The sequence below is a fragment of the Balaenoptera acutorostrata genome, chromosome 7 (genome assembly GCF_949987535.1).
Source record: "Balaenoptera acutorostrata chromosome 7, mBalAcu1.1, whole genome shotgun sequence".
NCBI lineage: Eukaryota > Metazoa > Chordata > Mammalia > Artiodactyla > Balaenopteridae > Balaenoptera > Balaenoptera acutorostrata.
In genome coordinates, this window is record NC_080070.1 from 29,530,861 (window position 1) to 29,558,547 (window position 27,687).

Sequence of the window (27,687 nt, forward strand, 5' to 3'; positions counted from 1 at the left end):
GAAACTTTACCATATTCATTAATTAGCTCTAGCAGTTTTCTGGTGGCAGTTTTAGGATTCTCTATGTATAGTATCATGTCATCCGCAAACAGTGACAGTTTTACTTCTTCTTTTCCAATTTGTATTCCTTTTATTTCTTTTTCTTCTCTGATTGCCGTGGCTAGGACTTCCAGAACTATGTTGAATAATAGTGGTGAGAGTGGACATCCTTGTCTCGTTCCTGATCTTAGAGGAAATGCTTTCAGTTTTTCACCATTGAGAATGATGTTTGCTGTGGGTTTGTCATATATGGCCTTTATTATGTTGAGGTAGGTTCCCTCTATGCCCACTTTCTGGAGAGTTTTTATCAGAAATGGGTGTTGAATTTTGTCAAAAGCTTTTTCTGCATCTATTGAGATGATCATATGGTTTTTCTTCTTCAATTTGTTAATATGGTGTATCACATTGATTGATTTGCATATATTGAAGAATCCTTGCATCCCTGGGATAAATCCCACTTGATCGTGGTGTATGATCCTTTTAATGTGTTGTTGGATTCTGTTTGCTAGTATTTTGTTGAGGATTTTTGCATCTATATTCATCAGTGATATTGGTCTGTAATTTTCTTTTTTTGTAGTGTCTTTGTCTGGTTTTGGTATCAGGGTGATGGTGGCCTCATAGAATGAGTTTGGGAGTGTTCCTTCCTCTGCAATTTTTTGGAAGAGTTTGAGAAGGATGGGTGTTAGCTCTTCTCTAAATGTTTTATAGAATTCACCTGTAAAGCCATCTGGTCCTGGACTTTTGTTTGTTGGAAGATTTTTTTTTTTTTTTAATTATTTTTATTTATTTATTTATGGCTGTATTGGGTCTTCGTTTCTGTGCGAGGGCTTTCTCTAGTTGTGGCAAGTGGGGGCCACTCTTCATCGCGGTGCGCGGGCCTCTCACTATCGCGGCCTCTCCCGTTGCGGAGCACAGGCTCCAGACGCGCAGGCTCAGCAATTGTGGCTCACGGGCCCAGTTGCTCCGCGGCACGCGGGATCTTCCCAGACCAGGGCTCGAACCCGTGTGCCCTGCATTAGCAGGCAGATTCTCAACCACTGCGCCACCAGAGAAGCCCTGTTGGAAGATTTTTAATCACAGTTTCAATTTCATTACTTGTGATTGGTCTGTTCATATTTTCTGTTTCTTCCTGGTTCAGTCTTGGAAGGTTATACCTTTCTAAGAATTTGTCCATTTCTTCCAGGTTGTCCATTTTATTGGCATAAAGTTGCTTGTAGTAGTCTCTTAGGATGCTTTGTATTTCTGCAGTGTCTGTTGTAACTTCTCCTTTTTCATTTCTGATTTTATTGATTTGAGTCCTCTCCCTCTTTTTCTTGATGAGTCTGGCTAATGGCTTATCAATTTTGTGTATCTTCTCAAAGAACCAACTTTTAGTTTTATTGATCTTTGCTATTGTTTTCTTTGTTTCTACTTCATTTATTTCTGCTCTGATCTTTATGATTTCTTTCCTTCTGCTAACTTTGGGTTTTGTTTGTTCTTCTTTCTCTAGTTTCTTTAGGTGTAAGGTTAGATTGTTTATTTGAGATTTTTCTTGTTTCTTTAGGTAGGCTTGTATAGCTATAAACTTCCCTCTTAGAACCGCTTTTGCTGCATCCCATAGGTTTTGGGTCGTCGTGTTTTCATTGTCATTTGTCTCTAGGTATTTTTTTATTTCCTGTTTGATTTCTTCAGTGATCTCTTGGTTATTTAGTAACGTATTGTTTAGCCTCCATGTGTTTGTCTTTTTTACGTTTTTTTCCCTGTAATTCATTTCTAATCTCATAGCGTTGTGGTCAGAAAAGATGCTTGATATGATTTCAATTTTCTTCAATTTACTGAGGCTTGATTTGTGACCCAAGATGTGATCTATCCTGGAGAATGTTCCGTGTGCACTTGAGAAGAACGTGTAATCTGCTGTTTTTGGATGGAATGTCCTATAAATATCAATTAAATCTATCTGGTCTATTGTGTCATTTAAAGCTTCTGTTTCCTTATTTATTTTCATTTTGGATGATCTGTCCATTGGTGTAAGTGAGGTGTTAAAGTCCCCCACTATTATTGTGTTACTGTTGATTTCCTCTTTTATAGCTGTTAGCAGTTGCCTTATGTATTGAGGTGCTCCTATGTTGGGTGCATATATATTTATAATTGTTATATCTTCTTCTTGGATTGATCCCTGGATCATTATGTAGTGTCCTTCCTTGTCTCTTGTAACATTCTTTATTTTAAAGTCTATTTTATCTGATATGAGTATAGCTACTCCAGCTTTCTTTTGATTTCCATTTGCATGGAATATCTTTTTCCATCCCCTCACTTTCAGTCTGTATGTGTCCCTAGGTCTAAAGTGGGTCTCTTGTAGACACCATATATATGGGTCTTGTTTTTGTATCCATTCAGTCAGTCTATGTCTTTTGGTTGGGGCATTTAATCCATTCACGTTTAAGGTAATTATCGATATGTATGTTCCTATGACCATTTTCTTTTTTTTTTAAAGGATTTTCTTATTTATTTATTTATTTATTTATTTTTGGCTGTGTTGGGTCTTCGGTTCATGCGAGGGCTTTCTCCAGTTGCGGCAAGCGGGGGCCACTCTTCATCGCGGTGCGGGGACCGCTCATCATCGCGGTGCGCGGGCCTTTCTCTATCGCAGCCCCTCCCGTCGCGGGGCACAGGCTCCAGACGCGCAGGCTCAGCAATTGTGGCTCACGGGCCCAGCTGCTCCGCGGCATGTGGGATCTTCCCAGACCAGGGCTCGAACCCGTGTCCCCTGCATTAGCAGGCAGATTCTCAACCACTGCGCCACCAGGGAAGCCCTGACCATTTTCTTAATTGTTTTGTTTTTGTTTTTGTAGGTCCTTTTCTTCTCTTGTGTTTCCCACTTAGAGAAGTTCCTTTAGCATTTGTTGTAGAGCTGGTTTGGTGGTGCTGAATTCTCTTAGCTTTTGCTTGTCTGTAAAGCTTTTGATTTCTCCATCAAATCTAAATGAGATCCTTGCCGGGTAGAGTAATCTTGGTTGTAGGTTCTTCCCTTTCATCACTTTAAGTATATCATGCCACTCCCTTCTGGCTTGCAGAGTTTCTGCTGAGAAATCAGCTGTTAACCTTATGGGAGTTCCCTTGTATGTTATTTGTCGTTTTTCCCTTGCTGCTTTCAGTAATTTTTCTTTGTCTTTAATTTTTGCCACTTTGATTACTATGTGTCTCAGCGTGTTTCTCCTTGGGTTTATTCTGTATGGGACTCTCTGCGCTTCCTGGACTTGGGTGGCTATTTCCTTTCCCATGTTAGGGAAGTTTTCGACTATAATCTCTTCAAATATTTTCTCTGGTCCTTTCTCTCTCTCTTCCCCTTCTGGGACCCCTATAATGTGAATGTTGTTGCGTTTAATGTTGTCCCAGAGGTCTCTTAGGCTGTCTTCATTTCTTTTCATTCTTTTTTCTTTAGTCTGTTCCGCAGCAGTGAATTCCACCATTCTGTCTTCTAGGTCACTTATCCGTTCTTCTGCCTCAGTTATTCTGCTATTGATTCATTCTAGTGTAGTTTTCATTTCAGTTATTGTATTGGTCATCTCTGTTTGTTTGTTCTTTAATTCTTCTAGGTCTTTGTTAATCATTTCTTGCATCTTCTCAATCTTTGCCTCCATTCTTATTCCGAGGTCCTGGATCATCTTCACTATCATTATCCTCAATTCTTTTTCTGGAAGGTTGCCTATCTCCACTTCATTTAGTTGTTTTTCTGGGGTTTTTTTCTTGTTCCTTCATCTGGTACATAGCCCTCTGCCTTTTCATCTTCTCTATCTTTCTGTAACTGTGGTTTTTGGTCCACAGGCTGCAGGATTGTAGTTTTTCTTGCTTCTGCTGTCTGCCCTCTGGTGGTTGAGGCTATCTAAGAGGCTTGATGGGAGGCTCTGGTGGTGGGTAGAGCTGACTGTTGCTGTGGTGGTCAGAGCTCAGTAAAACCTTAATCCACTTGACTGTTGATGGGTGGGGCTGGGTTCCCTCCCCGTTGGTTGTTTTGCCTGAGGCAACCCAACACTGGAGCCTACCCGTGCTCTTTGATGGGGTTAATGGCAGACTCTGGGAGGGCTCACGCCAAGGAGAACTTCCCAGGACCTCTGCTGCCAGTGTCCTTATCCCCATGGTGAAACAGAGTCACCACTCGCCTCTGCAGGAGACCCCCCAACACCAGCAGGTAGGTCTGGTTCAGTCTCTCCCAGGGTCACTGCTCCTTCCCCTGGGTCCCGATGCACACATTACTTTGTGTGTGCCCTCCAAGAGTGGGGTCTCTGTTTCCCCCAGTCCTGTCACAGTCCTGCAATCAATTCCCACTAGACTTCAAAGTCTGATTCTCTAGGAATTCCTCCTCCCGTTGCCGGACCCCCAGGTTGGGAAGCCTGGCGTGGGGCTCAGAACCTTCACTCCAGTGGGTGGACTTCTGTGGTATAAGTGTTCGCCAGTCTGTGAGTCACCCACCCAGCAGTTATGGGATTTGATTTTACTCTGATTGCGCCCCTCCTACCGTCTCACTGTGGCTTCTCCTCTGTCCTTGGACGTGGGGTATCCTCCTTGGTGAGGTCCAGGGTCTTCCTGTCAATGATTGTCCAGCAGCCAGTTGTGATTCTGGTGCTCTCGCAAGAGGGAGTGAGAGCACGTCCTTCTACTCCGCCATCTTGGTTAATCCTCTTCATCTTATTTCTTAATGCACTTCAAAGTAAATTATAGACATCCCTACCCTTCTCACTATAATTCAGACATGTAATATTAACTAGAGGTCATTATATGTTTATAATTTTTTCTTTTGAAGTAAAATTTTCAAATGAGATGTAAAAATCTTAAGTGATAAATGCATACACTCGTGTAACCCAAATCCCTATCAACATACATTGCCATCATTCCAGAAATTTCCCTCATTCCCCGTCTGAGTCAACACTACCTCTTCCCCCAAGAGGCTACAACTGTTCTGGTTTTTTTTTCTATCATAGATTAATTTTACCTATTCTAGACTTTTATATAAATAGAATCATACATCTGTGTACTCCTTTGTGTAAGACTCTTTGCATTCAGCGTAGGGTTTTTGAGATTCATTCATGTCCTTGCATGCATCAGTAGTTTCTTCCTTTTTAATTACGTGATAGTATTTCATTATATGAATATATCAGAGCTGTGCATTCATCTATGAATGGACATCTGAGATTTTTCCAGTTTTCAACTATTTTTAGTAAAGCTGCTATGAACATTTTATACAAGTCTTTTTGTGGAAACTTGTCTTTATTTCTCTTGAGTAACCACCTAGAGGTAGGATTGTTGGGTTAGAGGGAAAGTGTATGTTTAATTTTATAAGAAAGTTTTCCTGGGTGGTTGTAATATATTACACTCTACAAAAAAATATATGCAAGTCTCTGTTACTCCAAATTTGGCATTGTGGTGGGTATACAGTGGTATTTCATTTCCTTGATGACTAATAATGTTGAGCACTTTTTCATGTGTTTATTAGCATTTCATACATTCTTTTTGTGAAGTATTTATTGAAATATTTTACCTATTTATTTAATTGAGGTGCTTTTCTTTATATTATTAATTTGTAGGAGTTATTTACACAACCTACATACCAGCTCTTTATCAGAAATATATTTTGCAAATATTTTCTCCCAGTCTGCAGCTTCCATACACATTTTCTTAATAGTGACTTTGGATAAGCAGTTTTAATTTTGATGAAATTTAATTTATTAATCTTTTTCTTTTACTCATTCTCTGTAGGAAACTTACTATTACTCCAAAGTCACTAAGAATTTCTCCTGTTTTCCTTTAAAATTATTATTGTTTTAGCTATTGTGTTTAGGTCCATAATCTATTTTGATTTAATTTTGGACTATGATATGAAGTAAGGGTTGAGAATCATGTCTTTTGCATATACATATCCAGTTTTCCCATAACTATTTGTCAAAATACTATTATTTTTCTCATTGGATTTCTTTGGTGCCTTTGTTGAGAATATAACAGCTGTATAACTGAGGATCTATTTCCGGAGTTGGTATGCTGTTTCATTAGTTTATATGTCTATCTTTATTCTAGTAGTATCTAATAGTATCTTGATTACTATAGCTTTATAGTACATCTTTATTATTACTTTTCAAAGATTGCTTTCAATATTTTAGACAGTTTGGATTTCTATACATATTTGAGAATCAGCTTGTCGTGTTTGATACAAAATCCTCCTGGAATTATGATTATAATTGTGCTGAATAAACTTAGTGAGAATTGACACAGTAGCAATATTGTCTTCTACTCCATGAATATGATTTATCTCTTCATTTATTTAGACATTCTTTAATTTCTCTGAGACACGTTTTATAGTTTTCTGTGTAGAGGTCTAACACATATTTTGTTGAATTTATTCCTAAATATTTTTTGATCCTACTGTAGATTGAATTATATTTAAATTTAATTTTCTAATCATTTACTTCTAGTTTATAAAAACACAGTGAAGTACATTCACCTCATATGCTGTGACCTTGCTAAATTTATTAGTTTGTGTAGTTGTTTAGTAGATTCCTTAATTTTCTAAGTAAATAATCATGTTATCTGCAAATAAAAACAGTTTTTCTTCTTCCTTTCCATCCTTATGACTTTTATTTCTTTTCCCTTGCCTTATTACAATGACCATCATCATCTTTTGGATATCTTAGTGTTTTTATTTGTTGCCTAGAACTTTAGTAACCACCTTGTAACCACGAGGAGAGATAACTTGAAAAGGATATGCTGAAGATGGTACAGCATAAATCTGTAAGGAACCTACATCTTTAGTGATATCATCAAACTGCTGAATTAATTACCTATTACAAATTTACTTCTAGACTTCTAGTGATGGGAGGTATAAATCATTTTAACACAAAGCTTAAAAATCAGGGTGTTTCTCCTGCATAGGACTTTCTAAGACCTGGAGAGCATTATTAAATTTGTAATTTTGCATTATTTTGCATGAAGAGAGCCTCAAAGATTGTATTAGACTTCAGGTCTCATAATGCCTGAATCTGCCCAAGATACTCCCATTGTTTAAGCCATTTTGAGTCATGATTTCTGTTATTTGGAGCTAAGAACATCCTAAAAAATAAAAAAGAAGATATGGCATTTGTGTTCTTCAGCATCTTCTAAGACAAAATAAATTCTGCCCTTTGTTTTTCCCTCCTTTGTCAGAGCTTATCTCAAGTCTGGGACCACCTGCCTGACAGCATTATCATATTTACTTTCTGAATTAGAAAGTGGGACCTCCCAGAATTCCAGAGTGTCAACCTCTCTCCTTAAGAAAATGAGAGTGCAACAGAGGAATGGATAAAGAAGATGTGGTACATATATACAATGGAATATTACTCAGCCATAAAAAAGAACAAAATAATGTCATTTGCAGCAACATGGATGGACCTAGAGATCGTCATACTGAGTGAAGTAAGTCAGACAGAGAAAGACAAATATTGTATGATATCGCTTATATGTGGAATCTAAAAAAAGGGTACAGGTGAACTTAATTAAAAAACAGGAGGCACAGATGTAGAAAACAAACTTAATGGTTACCAGGAAGTAAGGTGGAGGAGGGATAAATTGAGAGATTGGGTGTATTGAGTGTATACACACTACTATATATAAAATAGATAACTAATAAGGATCTATGGTATATGTGTAAAGCACAGGAAAGTCTACTCAATACTCTATAATGGCCTATATGGAAAAGAATCTAAAAAAGTGTCAATATAAATATGTATATGTATAACTGATTCACTTTGCTGTATACCTGAAACTAACACAACATTGTAAATCAACTGTACTCCAAAAAAAATTTTTTTAAAGAAAAAGAAAATGAGAGCGGTCCTATGTACTCTTCAAGATTTGTAGAAACAACCCACAGAACTGGATCTGTGGATCTGAAAAGAAAAGGAATTTATTGAGTGGGAATTATTTGGCTCACAGACCCAATTGCTCACAATTTGGATTCCAGAGATTTGAACTGAACTCAGAAGCAAAGGGAGGCAAGGCATAGCCAAGGTCCTGCCTAGGATGCTGCCACAAGCACCACTGCACTGGACACGTGACTCCGTCACAGCCATGGGTCCTAGTGCTGATAGCGCAGAACAATGAGTCCTGGCCAGAAATACCACGTTGGCCTCTCAGAGAATGGTGTTTGGATGTTTACTCCACTCATCCGCCTGAGCTTCCCCAGATTAGGGATTCAAGGCTCATCAAAAAGCCTTCAAAAATGAGTTACAAAAGATCTTTTCTTTCTTCCCTCACAACGACATTCTATACAGGCTGGTAAAGTAGGTTGAAGAGTAGCATTTAAAGGAGGACCCTTGTGATGAAACACAATGTTTTTTTTCTACTTGGCTACCTGAAATGCCCTGAATTTTCATTTAATTTAGCAGGAAGCACATTCCAAGAAAGGTTTCTTTAGGGACATTAGAAATTACTCTCTTTGTTCCAGGAAGAATTTAAAACAGATTACTGAAATACATACATATAATAAGAAAATAAAGTTTAAATTAACAAATGAGAAGGCAGGAAAGAAAATCAAGCCTGGATTAGGTTTAGTGCATGGAACGGTGCTGCCGGATCTTGTTGGTTTACTGGCACTGAGACACCAATTTTGTTTTACGCTTTCAAAAAGCAAACATGAAAAGGGAGAAATCATCAGTGGTGTGATTGACTGTACCTATAAAAAGATTTGCTGGGAAGAAATATAACTATGCTGGTAGTGAGACACGGTAGCAATTTCCACAGGTAGGTCTTCCTAGAGAGAAGACATTGAGAGGATGCAGTGAATTTCATCCTAAAAAATGTCTTTATAGTAAGCACTAAACTCTTGAAAATTGTTTTGTATAGCTTAGCTCAGCCTGGGCTATTGGCAAAATGTCCAAGTACAACTGAGGGGCCTAGCAGTTTGACTCAGGAATGTAATTCTCCAGTTTTTTCTAAACATAGAGATTCTGCAGGTATAGTTAGACTGTATTTCAGGTACTTTTTCATGAATGTTGTGTTTCCCCTAATGGAGATTTTAAAAACTTTGAGCATCAGTGAATTAAGGTAATAGAACCTGTAATGTATATTGCTAACTAAATCAATGAACAATGTTTTAAAAATCAGTAGAGATGGAAGATAGGATTAAAATCCTATTATGGGGCTTCCCTGGTGATGTAGTGGTTGGGAGTCTGCCTGTCAATGCAGGGGACACGGGTTCGAGCCCTGGTCCAGGAAGATCCCACATGCCATGGAGCGACTAGGCCCGTGCGCCACAGCTGCTGAGCCTGCACTCTAGAGCCCATGGGCCATAGCTACTGGGCCCGCATGCCACAACTGCTGAAGCCCGTGCGCCTAGAGCCCATGCTCCACAACAGGAGAGGCCACTGCAATGAGAGGCCCGCGTACTGCAGCGAGGAGTGGTCCACGCTCGCCAGAACTAGAGAAATTCCTGCGCGCAGCAGCGAAGACCCAACACAGCCAAAAATAAAAATAAGTAAAATAAATAAAATTTTAAAAATCCTATTATGAAAATTGAGGAATTAGGCTAGGTAATGTGCTGGAATAGATTGCTACACCACAATACCATAGACGAGGCCCAAGGGATACCTTTATACAGGGCCAAGAGTCCTGTAAGACATTAATATCGACTCTGCTCTTACCTGCAATGAATCGTCAAATCGAATTTTCTATGTTATAGTACAGGGCTGCAATGAATTTAGCCTGCAGAAATTTTAAGGCAGTTGTAACCAAATACTCATCTCAAAAAAAAAAAAAAACCTCAAGCTATCCTGTAACATATAACGTTGAGCCATGTAACTTTACTCATTGATGAAATTTCCAAGATAAACTGGTTGTAAATATATAGCCAAGCAGGACAGAAAATTGATTATACTGTTAGTTTGGGCGGCAGGGGGGTGGGGTGGGGGTGGAGAGACTGTTCTTGCAAATTGTAACAATTATTACCGTATGAGGGAGGGAAAACAAATCCTTATTTTACCAGTTAAACTGTCGTTTTGCTGCGGAGCGGGACTTCTGAACTCCTTACCCCCACATTCTGGGAGATTCAAACAATTTTTTTTTTGTCATTCTTAAGATCTTTCTCCAATGGGTCAAAGGTGAAATAATTACACCTAAAACGTCCACCGCATCCTCTCTCATTGGCTCCATAATCTCCACACTGGTGTTCTCTAAGCCTCTTCAACACGAAGACAAACACGATAACACACCAGTACAGGGGTTCCTCAAAAAATTAAAAACAGAACTACCATACGATCCAGCAATCCCACTTCTGGGTATATATCTAAAGGAAATGCAATTACTATCTCAAAAAAATATTTGCACTCCTATGTTCATTGCCACATTATTCACAATAGCCAAGATATGGAAACAATCTAAGTGTCCATCAATGAATGAATGGATAAAGAAGATGTTATATATATATATTTATATCACAGAATGGAATATTACTCAGCCCTAAAAGAAGGAAATTCTGTCATTTGCAACAGCATGGATGAAACTGGAGGACAATATGCTAAGTGAAATAAACCAGTCAAGGAACGACAAATACTGTATAGTATCATTTATATGTGGAATCTAAAAAAAAAGTTGAACTCATAGTAACAGAGAGGAGAATGGTGGTTACCAAGGGCTATAAAGTGGGTGGAAAAGGGAAATGTTGGTCAAAGGGTACAAACTTTCAGTTATGAGATGAATAAATTCTGCAGACATAACGTATAGCATGATGATTATAGCTAATAATAATGTATCACATGCTTGAAATTTGCTAAGTGAGTAGATCTCAAGTGTTCTCACCACACACAAAAACAGTAACTACATAAGGTGATGGATATGTGGATTAGCTTGATTGTGGAGATCATTTCACGATGTATACGTTTATCAAAACATCACGTTGTACAGCCTAAATGTATATAATTTTATTTGTCAATCATACCTCAGCAAAGCTGGGGGAAAAAGAAGCTCAGACTCATAGTCAATGAAGGACATCGCCAATGCTTTTGAGAAAGAGCCGGTTCCTCAGAGGTGGATGAACAATAGGAAGTTTCTAATTTCAACCTTTCAAAAGCAGCCAAGTAGTCTCTCACCATCCGTTTATTTGTGACACTAAACAACAGACACAACGTGCTTTGTGGGGGTCCAGGATAGGGGGAGTACAGAGGGTGACACCCCTCAAGGCTTCCTTCAGGTCTGCTTAAAATCTTAGCCTTAAGACCATTCAATCCTGCTGTCCTGTCACGCCTCACCCCCTGCCATAGTCAAAATGCAAGTCTCCCTGGTCAATTTTGCACTTACACAAAGTCATCGTCATCTTTCAAGCCATTCCTCAATTCCATCGCCAGCTGCTCTTCAATACGCTTCTCGGAGACCTCCTTCTTTTTCATCCAGGTCATTGCCATTCTCACAGCCTCGCCACCTTCCCTAGTTAGACTGCACTTTACCGTGCATGACGTCCACCATCCGCTTGCCCGCATTTCCAGCGTCCTAGTCTCCTTCTATTTCTACTGCGCCCCGGCTTCAAGCCTCAACCTTGAATCAATTCATATACCTGTTTTCTCTCTTATTACACAGTTTGCTAAAGTGCTGCTGGAGAAAACCACAAAACTGAGTGGATTTATGCCACTATATACGCCTGGTTTCAATCTCAGCGGGGGAGTTCTACCTCCCTTAAGGCAAAGTGTCTACATAAATTATTTGGAATTTTTCTGCACGAGAGATTTTTTTCCCCATTTGTTTATTTATTTAATCATTTATATATATCAGTATGGACTGATGGATGTTTATTTTATACTTTGAGTTATAATAAAATACTACTTTATTGTTTTGCTCAAATTGTTCCAGCTTTGGCCATTGAGAACTCTGTCAGTTGGCTCCTGTGTCCCTTTGACACATAATCCCAGCATTGTCAGTGTGTGTGTGTGTGTGTGCGTGTGTGTGTGTGTACGTGTATATGTGAGTGTTTGAGTACTTCCTCACATGCTGGCACTGCAAGATGTTCTAGGCTCACCCTATACATTTCTTGCCCTAGTCCTGGAATCAACCATTTTCCTAAGGATCTCTCATTCTTTTTTTTGGAGAATGCTATAAGAAATCAAGATCTAGGGGACTTCCCTGGTGGTCCAGTGGTTAAGACTTCGCCTTCCAGTGCCCGGTGTGTGGGTTTGATCCCTGGTCAGGGAGTTAAGACCCCACATGCCTCGCGGCCAAAAAACCAAAACATAAACCAGAAGCAATATTGTAACAAATTCAGTAAAGACTTTAAAAATGGTCCACATCAAAAGAAATTTTTAAAAAAAGAAATCAAGATCTAGGCATTAGATGTGCTCTTTGCTACTAAGCTGTCATTGCTTCTAGGCCCTCTAAGCTGTCAGAGCAGGGATAGGTGTGTGTATACTAACTGGTGTATATATATGTACTTATAAATATTTCTATAAGTATTTATATTAAGCTAAACATGAATTCATATTGATGTCTCTAATTTGAGTCAAAATCAGCCTGGATCTTTCTAGCCCTCCCTTCTTTCTTATCTATAATTTCTCACTCCAACAGTGAGAAATCTGGTTCCCACCATCCACTTTCCATTTATTTATTTGTTCATGTATAGTGGGTTCTGAATTGGTAACCTGTACACTCATGGGAAAAGGTTTCATCAGCTGGAGTACAGTGCCTGTGTACAGTTCTTGTGTCATACCATGTCCACTTATTTCCAACATTACTTAAGTTAGCATTTTGTATCCCATCCCACCCCATTCAGTGAGGTTGATGTTGTATCATATATTTGTAATACAGTTAGATCCTCCTGACAGTCTGCTTTCCTTCCTGGGATTCCAAGATCTTCTGAGTGACATTTTAAAATTTGCACACATTAAGGTTTACTCCTTGTGCTATAAACTTTCATGGTTTTGACAAATGCATGGTATCATATATCCACCATTATAGTACCATGCAGAATTATTTCACTACCCCCCAGAATCTCCTGTGCCTCATGTATGCAACCCCCTTTTCCCTTGAGCCCCTGGCAAACATTTATTGGTTTTCAGGCTTTGGACACAAACTATCTCTCCACTTACTTAGATTTCTTTCATCAATGTTTTATAGTTTTCCACATATATTCTGTATAAATTATGCTAGATATATACCAAAGTATATATTTTGGTGTTATTGTAAATAACATTAAAAAAATTCAGATTACAGGGGACTTCCCTGACGGTCCAGTGGTTAAGACTCCACACTTCCACTGTAGGTTCGATCCCTGGTCGGGGGACTAAGACCGTGCAGGCTGCATGGTGCGGCCACAAAAAAAAAAAAAAAAAAAAAATTCAGGTTACAATTATTCATTACTGGTATATAAAAAATTTTTTCCTTTTGCTCATTGACCTTGTATCCTGCCACCTTGCTATATCAGCCTTTTAGTTCCAAAAGTTCTTTGTAGATTTTCGGGTGAATTCTATATTAAAAAAATCATGCCATCTGTCACTAAAGGTAGTGTTATGTCTTCTTTTCTGATCTGTATGCCTTTAAAAAAAATTTATTTTATTTTATTTATTTTTGGCTGCGTTGGGTCTTCATTGCTGTGCACGGGCTTTCTCTAGTTGTGGCGAGCAGGGGCTACTCTTCGTTGCAGTACACAGGCTTCTCATTGTGGTGGCTTCTCTTGTTGCGGAGCATGGGGTCTAGGCGCGCAGGCTTCAGTAGCTGTGGCACACGGGCTTAGTTGCTCCGTGGAATGTGGGATCTTCCTGGACCAAGGCTGGAACCTGTGTTCCCTGCATTGGCAGGCAGATTCTTACCACTGCGACACCAGGGAAGTCCCAATCTGTATGCCTTTTTATTTCTTTTTCTTGTCTTCGTACATTAGCTAGAACTTCTAGAACAATGTTGAAGAACAATGTGGTAAAACAGAACATCCTTGCCTTGATCACAATTTTAGGGGTAAAGCATGCAGTTGCTCACCATTAAACTTGATGTTAGCTATAGATTTATTGAAGATAGTACTTGTCAAGTTCAGGAAGCTCTCCTTTGTTCCTAGTTTGCTGAGGGTTTTTATCACTGATGAGAGTTGGATACTGTCAAATGCTCCTTCTGCATTAATTGTTATGATCATATGATTTTTCTCTTTTAGGCTATTGATATGGTGGATTACATTAATTGATTTTTAAAAATTTATTTATTTATTTTAAAATTTATTTTAGTTTTGACTGTGTTGGGTCTTCGTTGCTGCATGCAGGCTTTCTCTAGTTGCGGCAAGCAGGGGCTGCCCTTTGTTGTGGTGCGCGGGCTTCTCATTGCGGTGGCTTCTTTTGTGGAGCAGGGGCTCTCAGCACGCGGGCTTCGGTAGTTGTGGCACATGGGCTCAGTAGTTGTGGCTCGCGGGCTCTAGAGCCCAGGCTCAGTAGTTGTGGCGCACGGGCTTAGTTGCTCCGCGGCATGTGGGATCTTCCCGGACCAGGGCTCGAACCTGTGTCCCCTGCATTGGCAGGTGAATTCTTAACCACTGCACCACCAGGGAAGCCCCATTAATTGATTTTTGAATGTTGAATTAGCCTTAGATCCTCGGAATAAGTCCCTCTTGGCTGTGGTGTATAATTCTTTCTATCCATTTTTGGATTATGCAAATATGAATAAAAATGACTCCTGCCTTAAAGGATGTTATAGTCAATTAGGAGGAAATAAACAGGTACCCCCTTAACTATAATCCACGGTGGAGCACAGCAAGTATTCTAAAAGAGGGGGAAATCTTACAGGTTTTTAAGGCAGGGAAAGGTCATATCTGGTTTGGAGGAGTTAGGAGACACTGCTATGTAAAACGTGGCTAATGTAGAAACAGAATTTGAGAACTGGGAGAAGCCTTTGGACCATCTAATTCAAACACTTTCCTTTTCTTATAAATGAGGTAGTGCACAGTGTCCCTAAATTAGGAGGTGGAATCTGATCTCACTTACCCCATCCTTATGTCAGTAAGCTTTCCTCTACCTCACACAGCCACCCACTTAAATAGGTAACAAAAATCTTGACTTTTAAGTCACCTATTTAGAAAATAATCATGGCTGTTCCTTTGAATTTCCTCATTCCTTTAATAAAAAGAAAACTGGAGGCAGTAGGTGGGTATGGAATTGCCTAATTCTGCAATTGAGTAACTCCATCGTGTTCTTGTGCCTCACACCCTTAAAGCCAAACAAAGAAAACATAATCCCCATCTGCTACAATCTGTAGCTCCCCTGCTCCTCCCTGAGGGAGGTGATTCCCTGGCTGATGCAGCCATTCCTGTATGTTCTCTGCACGGACTTGTCTTTAACATGTAAGTTATTTCTTTTTGCTAGACTTGGGCCAAGTTTTTCCCACAAAAATTTACGGAGAAAGTTAAGTTGAAGTCCACCTTTGTTTATTCTTTGCAATTTAAAGAGGTAAAATTCACTTTGCCCTAAGGATATTTTAAATAAGGAATTTATAACGGCTTGTTCCAAGAAATGTAGATTTTTAAAGGCTGTTCAAAATGAAAACAGCCTCTATCTTAGTTGCTTTATAGTATTGCTGAAAATGGGGTTCTTTCCGTCAGAGCCATGTGCAGTAGTGGATGGATATTTCTACTCATCTCATATAGAGAATTAATTTTCCTGAAATAATAATGATAATAATGAAGATGATAATGATGATAATGATAATGTGACAATGATAATGTCTAATATTTATACTTCATCTTACAATGTGTCCAGTACTTTATAGAGATGATTCTGTTTAACCCTCTCAACCACCACATGAATTAGGAATTGTTAATATCACCCCCCTTTTGGAGAGGCGGTACCTTGGCCTCAGATAAGTAACTTGCCCAAGGTGGCAGAGTTAGGAAGTAGCCAAGCCAATATTTTAGCTGTGGTAGGTCTGACACAAGTCCTTCTGTCTTCATTACGGTGCTCTAATGGTCTATTGCCACTTATGGCTATCCCTTATTAGCCGAAGTCCTTGGATAGCACCCATTCCGTACATACCCACACACACACACACACACACACACACACTCACCCCAGTGGCCTCTGCGGCTTCCAATTATCCAGACATTAAAATTCCTCCACAAAGTGCCTCCTCTACAACCACTTTCCCACGTGAGCCCTTCAATCCAACCAAAGGAGTCACTTCATCTTCTCCCTTTGCGTGAAGTCTCACCTTTGCTCAAGCAGCTCCCTTCAGCTGCAATGCCCACTCCCACCTCCTCACCGCCTGTCTGCATTCCAGCTGGGTCAGCTCAAAAGAAAACTTCCCAAGGATGGAGAGAAGCTAGGCAGTGGGTGGCTGAGCCCAAGGTGAAATAAAATAATGTTTTCTTTTATTGATTTACTGATGTTTGTCTTTTCATTTCCGGAGAGCCTCAGTTGTACGCAAAAATGTTAATAGGAGTTGAAGGTCTCGTATTCATAGAGTTCCAATCTATTCTGCAAATAAAAAGCAGTGAAAATGATTCAGATGTGAATAATTCCCCCAAACCTTTGCTTATTGAGATGGATCGGAGATAATTACCAGGTTGGAGAATGTGCATCCACACAATTTTCTAGTCTCGCAAACATAATTTTCTTTAGAATGAATAGAAAATATTTGCTCTTTTAAAAGCTGTTGTGAACGGTGGAACTGCGTTCTTTCTGTCTCTGCAGCAATGTGGCTGCACCACCCACTGCTGCTACTCCTCAGAGCGAGGGATGATCTCTGTCCCCACCCTGGCCTGTCCCGCGCTGTGGGTCTCAGCATGTGTTAAACTCTCATCTGTAGTCATCTCAGTGCGGTGATCTGTACGTTCTGTTGGTCACCATGTCCACTAGGAAGAAGGCAGTGTGATCACAGTCGTTTGGGTGTTTGTCATTTCTTCTTGCAAGACGACTTCATGTTCATATGCAAGTTGGGAGGATCAGGATAACCTGTCACATCTCAGGCATTTATTTAACCACTTAACTTTTCGAATTTAGCTGAGAGTAGGAGGACATTTTCATTGGAGTTGCTCTGAAAAGGGGGTAGAATGAACGCTTTTTGTCTGTGAGCCTTCAGAACCATCTGGAATACACGTGAGATTCATTTTCTGCCATTGTCTCTCCAAACCATCAGGCTGTTGTTCCAGGTGTGTGAAGTGCCTGTATGGCTTAGGTTTAATACTTGATTTTCATTATGCCCAACAGCTTGGTCCTTTATTCTATAAGGGATGTTTTTTCAATACTGCAGGAGATTTCTTTATGTCCAACCAAACGAGTCGTTACAAACAGCTCAACTGGTGTAAGGCCTCAGGTAGGCTTAAGGGACCCACAAGAACAAGGTTGATGTGTAGGCACAGGGGGTATTCAAATGTGGCACTATATTAAAGGCATTTTGAATTTCTCTGTTCTGGTTTTCTAGGAAAACAAACACCCCTCTTCCTGAAACTAAACAAGAGATGCCAGGGTTCCTTGAAACTATGTTGGAAAAAGAAGAAGCAAGGCATGTATGAGATACACAGTAAAGTAAACGAGGATGTTGTGGAAGAGGAGAGAGGAAATAAAGAAAAAAATGTTTTAATGTTTTTTGAGGAAAAGAGAAGAAAAAAAGGTGATGTCTATAGATGAATTTCCAGAAATGGATCTTTAAGATAGAAAAAATTCAGTAAACAAAATGAATGAACATAGCTACATATGACAATACGGGTGAATTTTAGGAATATAATTTTAAATGAAAAGTCTCTGGAGATTACATCTTGCATGATACCTTTAAATAATCCTTTTCATTATGAAATATAATACAGTAAAATTGGATTAAGAGACCCTTTTTTATAAATTTAAAAACGACCAAACAAAAGTATATGCTATTAAGAAATAGAGTTAAGTGTAATACAATTATATCAAAAGGAAAGCAAGACAACATGAACTCAAGTTCCAAGGTGAGAGGCAGGGGGATAGGGTGGGTGAGGCTCTCACGTGAATGTTATTGTCACATGACATCCTCACCCAAGGAGGACTGTTTGGATCCCAAGGAGGATCATATTGTCATCGTTTAAATTTTCTCTTGGATGGTGATTTCACAATTGTTTATTATGTTATTCAAACCAACAAATGAAAAATAAACAAATAAAAGAGAGCCTTTTATATATCGATGATGGAAGCCTGTTCTGAATTTAGGATTATGGTTAGTGCAGTTCTGTGCACCTGATGTCCAGTAAAAAAAAATGTGACAAAGGAAAGGAGGAAAGAGATACATATTTTGCCCTTTGAGTAACATACTCTAATCATGGCTGTTCCTGTACTGTAGTATGTGTCTTTTCCCCCAGTACCGGACATTAATTACCCACTTTGGCTTTATATATATTTATATATAGATAGATAGAGCTCTAGAGAACTCTCAATTCCACCAGCAAGCATTAGCCTGTTGGGAGCTACACTCCCCTTGCTGCAGAAAAGTAGTGAGAAACTAATTTGTTCTCACATGTTCCAGGCAAAAGCGCCCTCTGCTTTCAGGTAGTGGTGTGGCAGTCCAAGTCTATATTCTGGTATAGCTCTAGCCAAGGTGTATGTCTCCACCATCAGAAATAAGAGAACTAAAAAAACAAGTATCAAAATTGATAACTTGAATTTCCAAGCAGAAATAACATCCCTCCATGCCTCCCACAAACTTTCTAAATGTAGAGATGTTAATCCTGATTTATTTCACTGGTTCTTTTTATTCATTGTTTGCAAGTTGGGTTTCCTGGGAAACAGGCTGAATTGGAGATAATTGAGATGTGTTTTTGGGCATAACCTCTATAAAGACTTGAGGGAAGCAGGACTGGGCAGAGGGAGAAGTTGGACTGTAGTGCAGTCTCAGAGAAGCCTGACCCGACCGCACAGTGTGCTATGAAGCTGGGATAATTCTTCAGACATGTCCCGAACCGAGGTGAGGGGGCTAAGCCTTTGAACACCCCTTCCCCAGGGGCAGCCCACATCCAAGACTGCCTTTGGGGAGGATTTTCCTGTCACTATTATCTTTCAGACACCTCCTCTCCCTCTGAGTGAGGAGAGAGTGAAACTGCAGCCAATTTTTGTCTTGCACATATATATATACTGAGCCAACTCACCTGTGAATGCAGCTTGGCCTTTTTTCACCTCTGTCCTCTGGGCCCAAGGTAGCACTCCCTTCAGGTGTGAGCTGAGCAGGAGGCATCATTGCAATACTAACGTATGTCACTGGAGTCTGGGCTCATGCAGCTTGCTGTGCCTCTTTGTCTTGCTCAGGACCGATCTTCAATGTACCACTTCCATCTTATTATGGCTAATTCTCTGCTGCAGATGCCATGGTCTTACTCCAGAACTTTACTTGTCTAATGTTATGATTCTCCTACAGGAACTTGCCATAAATCCACGCAACATCTTTTGCAACACAGATTCCTTTAATATCATAGGGTCTGCTGGTTTACACAGCCCAAGTGACAGGGCTACTTGCCCCACAGCCTAATCCTGCCCCAGAGCCCTTTACTTCTCTGGATCTCATTAAAATCTGTCAACCTTCCATGTCACTCAGTAAGTGGGTTGAAGCAGTATTTGCAAGTGTGAAATGTGCTGTCTCCAGAACCTAATATGTGATAATCCTGGCATACCTCAGACCATTAAAATTCTGAAAAGTTTTTTACTGATGTGGTTGACTTCTGAGTCTTCATCAGGTTTATTTGAAACCCTCTGGAACACAGGTACTTTACCAAAGGCTTCAACATACTAGCTTCTTTTGCTCATCTGTTTCAATTAGCACAATAACACTGGTATCGCGGCCAATGTTATGTCACAAGGGATGTCCAGATGGTCTATACCTCTTTTAGGAAACTTTGCAAACAATTCTCCAAGGAGGTTATACTAATTTTTCACTCCCACTGGCACCAAATGGGAGGATCAATTGCTCCACATCCTTATCTGGTACTGGCATACTTTTTGACTTTTATCCACTCTAACAGGTGTGAAATGGTACCCCACTGTGGTTTTAATTTGCATTTTCCTAATGATTAATGATTTTGAGCATCTTTACATATGATATCAGCTATACTTATATTTTCTCTTATTAAGTGTCTGTTCAAGTCTTTTGCCCATTAAAAAATAGGGTTGTTTTTCCGTTTATTGTTGTTTTGTAGTAGTTATTAAAAAATATATTGCAGCCATGAGTTCTTTTTCTTTTTTTTTTTTAAATCTCTATGGACTTTTATTTATTTATTTATTTATTTATTTTTGGCTGTGTTGGGTCTTCGTTTCTGTGCGAGGGCTTTCTCCAGTTGCAGCGAGTGGGGGCCACTCTTCATCACGGTGCGCGGGCCTCTCACTGTCGCGGCCTCTCCCGTTGCGGAGCACAGGCTCCAGATGCGCAGGCTCAGTAGTTGTGGCTCACGGGCTTAGTTGCTCCACGGCATGTGGGATCTTCCCAGACCAGGGCTCGAACCCATGTCCCCTGCATTGGCAGGCAGATTCTTAACCACTGCGCCACCAGGGAAGCCCCATGAGTTCTTTTTTAAGCATATACTGTGAATATTTTCCCCAATCTGTGGGCTGACTATTCATTTCTTTTAAAAAAAAAAAAAAAACAAAGCAGTTTTTTTTTTTTTTAATTTTATTTATTTATTTATTTATTTTTGGCTGTGTTGGGTCTTCGTTTCTGTGCGAGGGCTTTCTCTAGTTGTGGCAAGCGGGGTCCACTCTTCATCGCGGTGCGCAGGCCTCTCACTATCGCGGCCTCTCTTGTTGCGGAGCACAGGCTCCAGACGCGCAGGCTCAGTAGTTGTGGCTCACGGGCTCCGCGGCATGTGGGATCTTCCCAGACCAGGGCTTGAACCCGTGTCCCCTGCATGGGCAGGCAGATTCTCAACTACTGTGCCACCAGGGAAGCCCTATTCATTTCTGAAGGTGCCTCTGATGAGCAGAACTTTTTCTTTTAATAAAATCTAAATTATCTTTTTTTCTTACATGATTAATGTTTTTTGTGATGTAAAAAAAACTTTTCCTATCACAAAGTCATGAAGATATATGCCTATATTTTCTGCTAAAACGTTATGGATCTAGCTTTTACATTTAGGTCTATGGTCTAGCTCGAATTAATTTTTGTGTATAGTTGCACAAGGTTAGAGGTCTGGTTTTTTCCGTATGTTTTCCCAGTTCTGGAGTCATTTGTTAAGAAGACTTTCCTTTTCCCATTGAATTGACCATATGTGTGTTGATCTATTTCTGGACTCTATTCTGTTTCATTGATCTATTCATTGATGCTTAGGCCAATTCAATGTTTAATAAATGTCTTATTTTTGTAGCTATAAAGACTTTAAGTCAGGCAGAGAAAGTCCTTTACTTTGTCCTTCTTTTTCAATATTGCTTTGGATATTCTAGGTCCTTTTTATTTTCATATACATTTTAGAATCAGCTTGTACATTTCTGTAAAAATCCTTCCTGGAATTTTTACTGGGATTGCACTGCATTTGGAGAGATGGGAAATATTTATGATATTGAATCTTTTAATCCATGAATGGGGTATGTCTTTTCATTTGTATATGTTTTCTTTAGTTTCTTTCAGCAATGCTTTGTAGTTTCCAATGTTGATGTATTATGTATCATTTGTTGGATTTATTCCTAGTTATACGGTGTTTATGATGGACTTAAAAATTATATTTTTTAAAAGGTTATTTTACAGTGTTTTGGATTACAACTGATTTTTGCATACTGACTTTGTATTCAACCAAATTAATAAATTCATTAGTACTATTATTTTTATTAGTAGTATTATTTATTAGTATTTTATTTTATTAGTGGTTTTATTAGTACATTGGGAGAGATTTAATTATTTTTTCTATGTGTATTTGCATGTTGTTTGAGAATAGTGATGATTATGCTTCTTCCTTTCTAATAAGTCTCTTATATTTCTTTTTCTTGCCTTGTAACATTGGCTAGGACTTATATTACAAAGCTGACTGGAAGAAGTGAGACCGGACTTCCTTGCAATGTTCCCAATATTAGTGAAAAAGAGTTTAGTGTTTCACATTATGTATAACGTTAGATATAGTATTTCATGGATGTCCTTTATCAAAAGGAAATTTCCTTCTTTTTATAGTGTGCTTAATAGTTTTAATCATTAACACATTTTTTCCATCTACTAAGATGTCAAATACTTTCTCTCCGTCTATTAAGATGATAATATGATTTTCTCCTTTATGTTGTTAATAAGGTGAATTACATAGATTGATAGAAAAATGTTAAGCCAATCTTAAATTTTTGAGTTAAATCCCACATGATCATGTGGTATTATCCTATATATGCACTGCTGAATTTGATTTGCTAAAAATTTGTTAAGATTATTTTTTGCCCATGTTCCCAAAGGATATTATCCTGTAGCTTTTATACCTTGTTAATGTCCTTTCAGGTCTAACCTGTTAAACTGATTTAAGAAGTGTTCCCTTCTCTTCTATTTTCTGAAATATCAATAGTTTGTGTGAGATTAGAATTATTTTTTCCTTAAATGTTTAATAGAATTCACTGGTGAAGCTATCTGGGCCTGCAGTTGTTTGTTACAATATTTTGGTTACAAATACACTTTCCTTAATAGATAGAAGGATACTTGATTTTTTGATTTCTCTTCTGTCCATTTTGGAAAGTTGTATTTTTCAAGGTATTTGTTCTTTTCCTTTATTTGCCAAATTTGTTGGCATTGAAGTTGTTCATAACATTCATTTATTATTGTTTTAATATTTGTAGCATCTGTAGTGTGGTCCCCTTCTACATTGATATTAGTAATTTGTCTCTTCTGTTTTTTTGATTAGTCTTGCTAGAGGATTATAAATTCAATTGAACTTTTCAACTTTTGAAAAATTTTGTTGATTTTTCTCTATTGTTTGCCTATTTGCTGTTATATTGATTTCCATTCTTTTTATTGTTTCTTTTCTTCCATTCTTTTGGATTTTATTTGCTCTACTTAAAAAATAACTTCTTATGGTGGAAGCTTAAATAATTTATTTTACACTTTCTTTTCTAATATAGGCATTTAGACCAGTACATTTTTCTCAAAACACTACTTTTTTTGCTCTATCTCACAAATTTTGATATGCTAATATTTCATTATCTTTTCATGATCTTTCAGTATAAACATTTTCCAATTTTTTGGTAATTTTTTCTCATTTGACTCATGGGTTATTTAGAAGTGTGTTGCTATATTTCCAAATATTAGGGATTTTCTAGATGCCTTGTTTTTACTAATCTAAAACCATCACGGTTAGAGGACATACTTTGCTTTATTTTTATCATTTTAAATTATTGACTTGTTTTATGGTCCAGTATGTCATTTATCTTGGCAATTGTTCTTATGCACAAAGTTATGAAACTTTGTGGTTTTCTCTCAATGTTAATTAAAGTTGGTTGATAATGTCATTCAAACGTTCTATATCTTTAGTGATTGGGTGGGGTTACCTTTTCTACCAAATATTGAGAAAAACCTGTTAAAATCTCTAACAACAGTGTGGATTTGTCTACTTTTCCCCCCTCATTTTACTATGTGTATTTTATTCCCACCTGCTTTGCTGCCTTATTGTTAATGAAGTGAGAACGTCTTAAGTATCCTATTTTATCTCCTAGATTATGTTTTAAGCTATATCTCTGTTTGTTTTATCTCATCACAATGTGCCTTCAAATAATATTCTATTGGGCTTCCCTGGTGGCGCAGTGGTTGAGAATCTGCCTGCTAATGCAGGAGACACGGGTTCGAGCCCTGGTCTGGGAAGATCCCACATGCCACGGAGCAGCTGGGCCCGTGAGCCACAGCTGCTGAGCCTGCGCGTCTGGAGCCTGTGCCCCGCAACGGGAGGGGCCGCGATAGTGAAAGGCCCGCGCACCGCGATGAAGAGCGGTCCCCGCACCGCGATGAAGAGTGGCCCCCACTTGCCGCAACTAAAGAAAGCCCTCGCACGAACCGAAGACCCAGCACAGCCAAAAATAAATAAATAAATTAATTAATTAATTAAATAAATTTAAAAAAAAAAGTTAATATTTAAAAAAAATAAATAAATAATATTCTATTATCTCATGAAAAAGTGTAATAATCTTAAAACAAGTGCTTTTATTGCTTCTCCTGACACCTGTTCTCTTATTCTTTTATATTTTACTTCTGTATATTCTATAACCCCTACATTATCAATGTTATTGTTTTTGTTTTTCATAATCAATAGTCTTTTAAATAAATTATATACATATATATATATATATATATATATATATATATATGGTTTTTTTTTCCCTTCCTCATATCCAATGTTCCATTTGACAGTCTTTTTCTTCAGCCTGAGAAACTTCTTTTAGTGTTTCTGAAGGTCTTCTGGAGACAAAATCTCTCAGGTTGTCACTAATGAGAATATCCTTATTTCATCTTCACTTTTTAAAAATAAATAAATTTATTTATTTATTTATTTTTGGCTGCGTTGGGTATTTGTTGCTGCGCGCAGGCTTTCTCCAGCTGCAGCGAGCCGGGGATACTCTTTGTTGCAGTGCGTGGACTTATTGGGGTGGCTTCTCTCGTCGCCGAGCATGGGCTCAGCAGTTGTGGCTCGCAGGCTCTAGAGCGCAGGCTCAGCAGTGTGGCGCACGGGCCTAGTTGCTCCGCGGCATGCGGGATCCTCCCAGACCAGGGCCCGAACCCGTGTCCCCTGAATTGGCAGGCGGACTCCCAACCACTGCGCCAGCAGGGAAGTCCCCATCTTCATTTTTGAAGGACAATTTTGCTGGAAAAGGGATTCTAGGTTAGGAATTTTTTTCTTACAGCATTTTAAAGTATTTTTTTTCATCGTCTTTTTGCCTATTCCACTAGCTTTTTTGTTGTTTCTGATGAGAAGTGAGCCATAATCCATACCGGTTTTCCTCTGTATATGATGTGGTTTTTTCTTCTGGCTGCTTTTTCAGATCTTCTCTTTGTCTCTGTTTTTCAGCAGTTTGACTGTGTTACACGTGTGTGTGTGTGTGTGTGTGTGTGTGTGTGTGTGTGCGCTCTACTCCGCTTGTGGTTCACTGAGCTGCTTGCGTCCCTGAATTGATATATTTTATGATTTGGGGAAAAATTACCATTATCTCTGAACATTTCTTCCATTCCATTTTCTTACTCTCTTTCTGGCACTCCATTTATATGTATATTAGACTCCTGGGTATTGTTCCAGACATGTAAGATGTTCTGTTTCATTTTTCACCTTTTTTTCTCTTTGCATTTCAATGCGAATAATTTTTATTGACTTATTTCAAGTTTACTTATTTTTCCTCTGCAGTACCCAGTGTACTGTTAAGGCTATCGCTTGAATTATTTTTTAAAAATTTTAATTAAATTTATTTTTATTGAAGCATAGTTGATGAACATTTCTTGAATTCTTAATTTTGATTTCATATTTTTCATTTCTAGCAATTTTATTTAACTTCTATTTACAGTTTCCATCTCTCTTCTAAAATTCTCCATCTATTTATACATGTATACGTGTTGTCCATCTTTTACACTACCTCTTTTTAACATTTATCATAATTACTTTAAAATCACTATCTTATAATGATGCGGTATTTTCTGCTATATCTTTTAATCTGCTTCTATTCATGGTTTTCCTCTCTTGGCTGCAGATGGTTTTTTCTTGCTTCTTTCTGTGTCTTACACAGTTTGATTGTATGGCTAGACATTACATGTAAGAGAATAATAGAGATTGAAGTACGTAATATGATGATTTTTTTTCTGGCAGGCTACTGGTATGGGACACTAAGGTAATCTAATCTATAATTGAACTGAGTCCCAACTTTGTTGCACCTTTAGTTAAATTCGATTCACCTCTGGTTTAAATATTTTGGGGGAAACATCAGGACTTTTCTTCAGTAGTGCTTGGTTTTTGAGCTGTGCCCAAATTTGCCAGAGATCCGGAGATCTTTGTGCTCCAAAGCTTAGTTACCAGCTTGTTGGGTTGGTGGAGAGCACTTCAGGGGGTATTTCTCTTGGCTCTCCCGCACCTTAACCAGTCTTTTGTGTGTCTTCCCTCTGCACTCCGTGAAAACCTGTAGGAAGTTTGAGTAGGCACAGACTCCCTCTTGGCTTGGGCTTCTCAGGGTTCCAATCCCCAGTTGCTGCTTCCAGAAGCTTGTTAAAGGTCAGTTGGTTTCCCCTTACCACTACCAAGGATGCATTCCTCGTCTTCCCACTGCCTTGCAAGAGATGGAAGCCTCTCATCACTTTATGTTTTTCAGTTTACTTTGGTTTCTTTGTGTCCTCAGCTCTCTGGTTGTTAAATAAAGCCATGATTTAATGTTTATTTTTTTGCGGGAAGGTTAGCTTTTTCAGCTTGTTGACAATAGGGTTGGAACAATAGTCTCTTGTTACTTTCTGTATTCTAACTGCAAGTGGAAGTCCCTTGCTTTTTGTTCGCTATCTCAGCGAGAGTAAGGGAAGATTCAGAAGTTTCCACCTGGTCTTCTTCACTGCAGGTGCTCTTATCCCACATGTCAAGGAATTATTGTGTTAATTCTGCCCAAGTACTAAGTATTCAATATGTACATTGAGGCACTGGGTAAGTCCTTGATCGAAGTGGGTCCAGTGGACCTACCATGAGTCAAATCTAGGCCAGAACACCATTTATTACTTGGTTCCCATATGTTTCCACTCTAGCAATTGGGCTTTAATGGCACTTCGAGTCCCTGAATATCAATTTCAACCCAGACCATTTGTCCAAGAGTCCTAGAAAAAAACAAAACAACAAAACATCAAACCAAACTGTACATTCCCTCTCCCCAGTAAGCAATTACCCAAGTAACTAACTATAGGACCCTTTGGGGAAGGATTGGAAGAATTATTATGAAGTATACTTGCCAGAATTTGCAAGGCTCTTTCTCACAGCACTTCTCTCTCTGGGCTACATTATTCTCTAACTCTTTAAAATGACAATAAAATGGAAAATTGCAGGACACCAAGACACAGAACATACTAAAGAGCTTTTCAATCCATTTATTTCCTGTCAAATAGAATTCTAAGCAATACTGAGATGTTTCACTGCTCCTTCCGGTTTTTTGCCTGAAGGTGGGATTCTGCAATTATTGAAAGATTCTGGCCCATGAGATGACGTTATCTTCTCAGGATTGGGGATGGACTACAGGAGGTTCTTGAAACTTCCAACTTAGTCTCTGATGTGTTGAAGTGCTATCTCCTGAAGGAGTGATTATGACCCCCTTTTGTTAACTTTCTCTGGGATGCCAAATTCCAGCAAATGCTTTATGTAACCTGGAATCTAGTCATCACTCATTTTTTCTTGATAATTTCTATTAAACAGAATGCTAGAGGGAAAGTTTCTCCCTATTGTCCAGAAGAAACACAAAGAGTAGGTTTGCATAATTTCTAAACAAAGAGGGACTTGTAATAAGAAATTTGCAAATATTATATGTTCTCTTCCCTTCTTGCAATATATGTCCTATCTTCTGGGAAAAGAGCCCACAGAGAGCAATGGACCCTAGTCCAGTCCCAATCTATTAATTCCATCTCCTCATTCCGTGAGTAGAATGTAGTTATATATTGCTTATTAACAAATATTCATTGAGTGCCTACAATCACCATGCATTGTTCCAAATGTTGGAAATACTTCTGTTAAAAGAGACAAAAGTCCCTGATTTCATGGAGATTACATTCTAGTGAGAAGAGATAGTAAAAAAA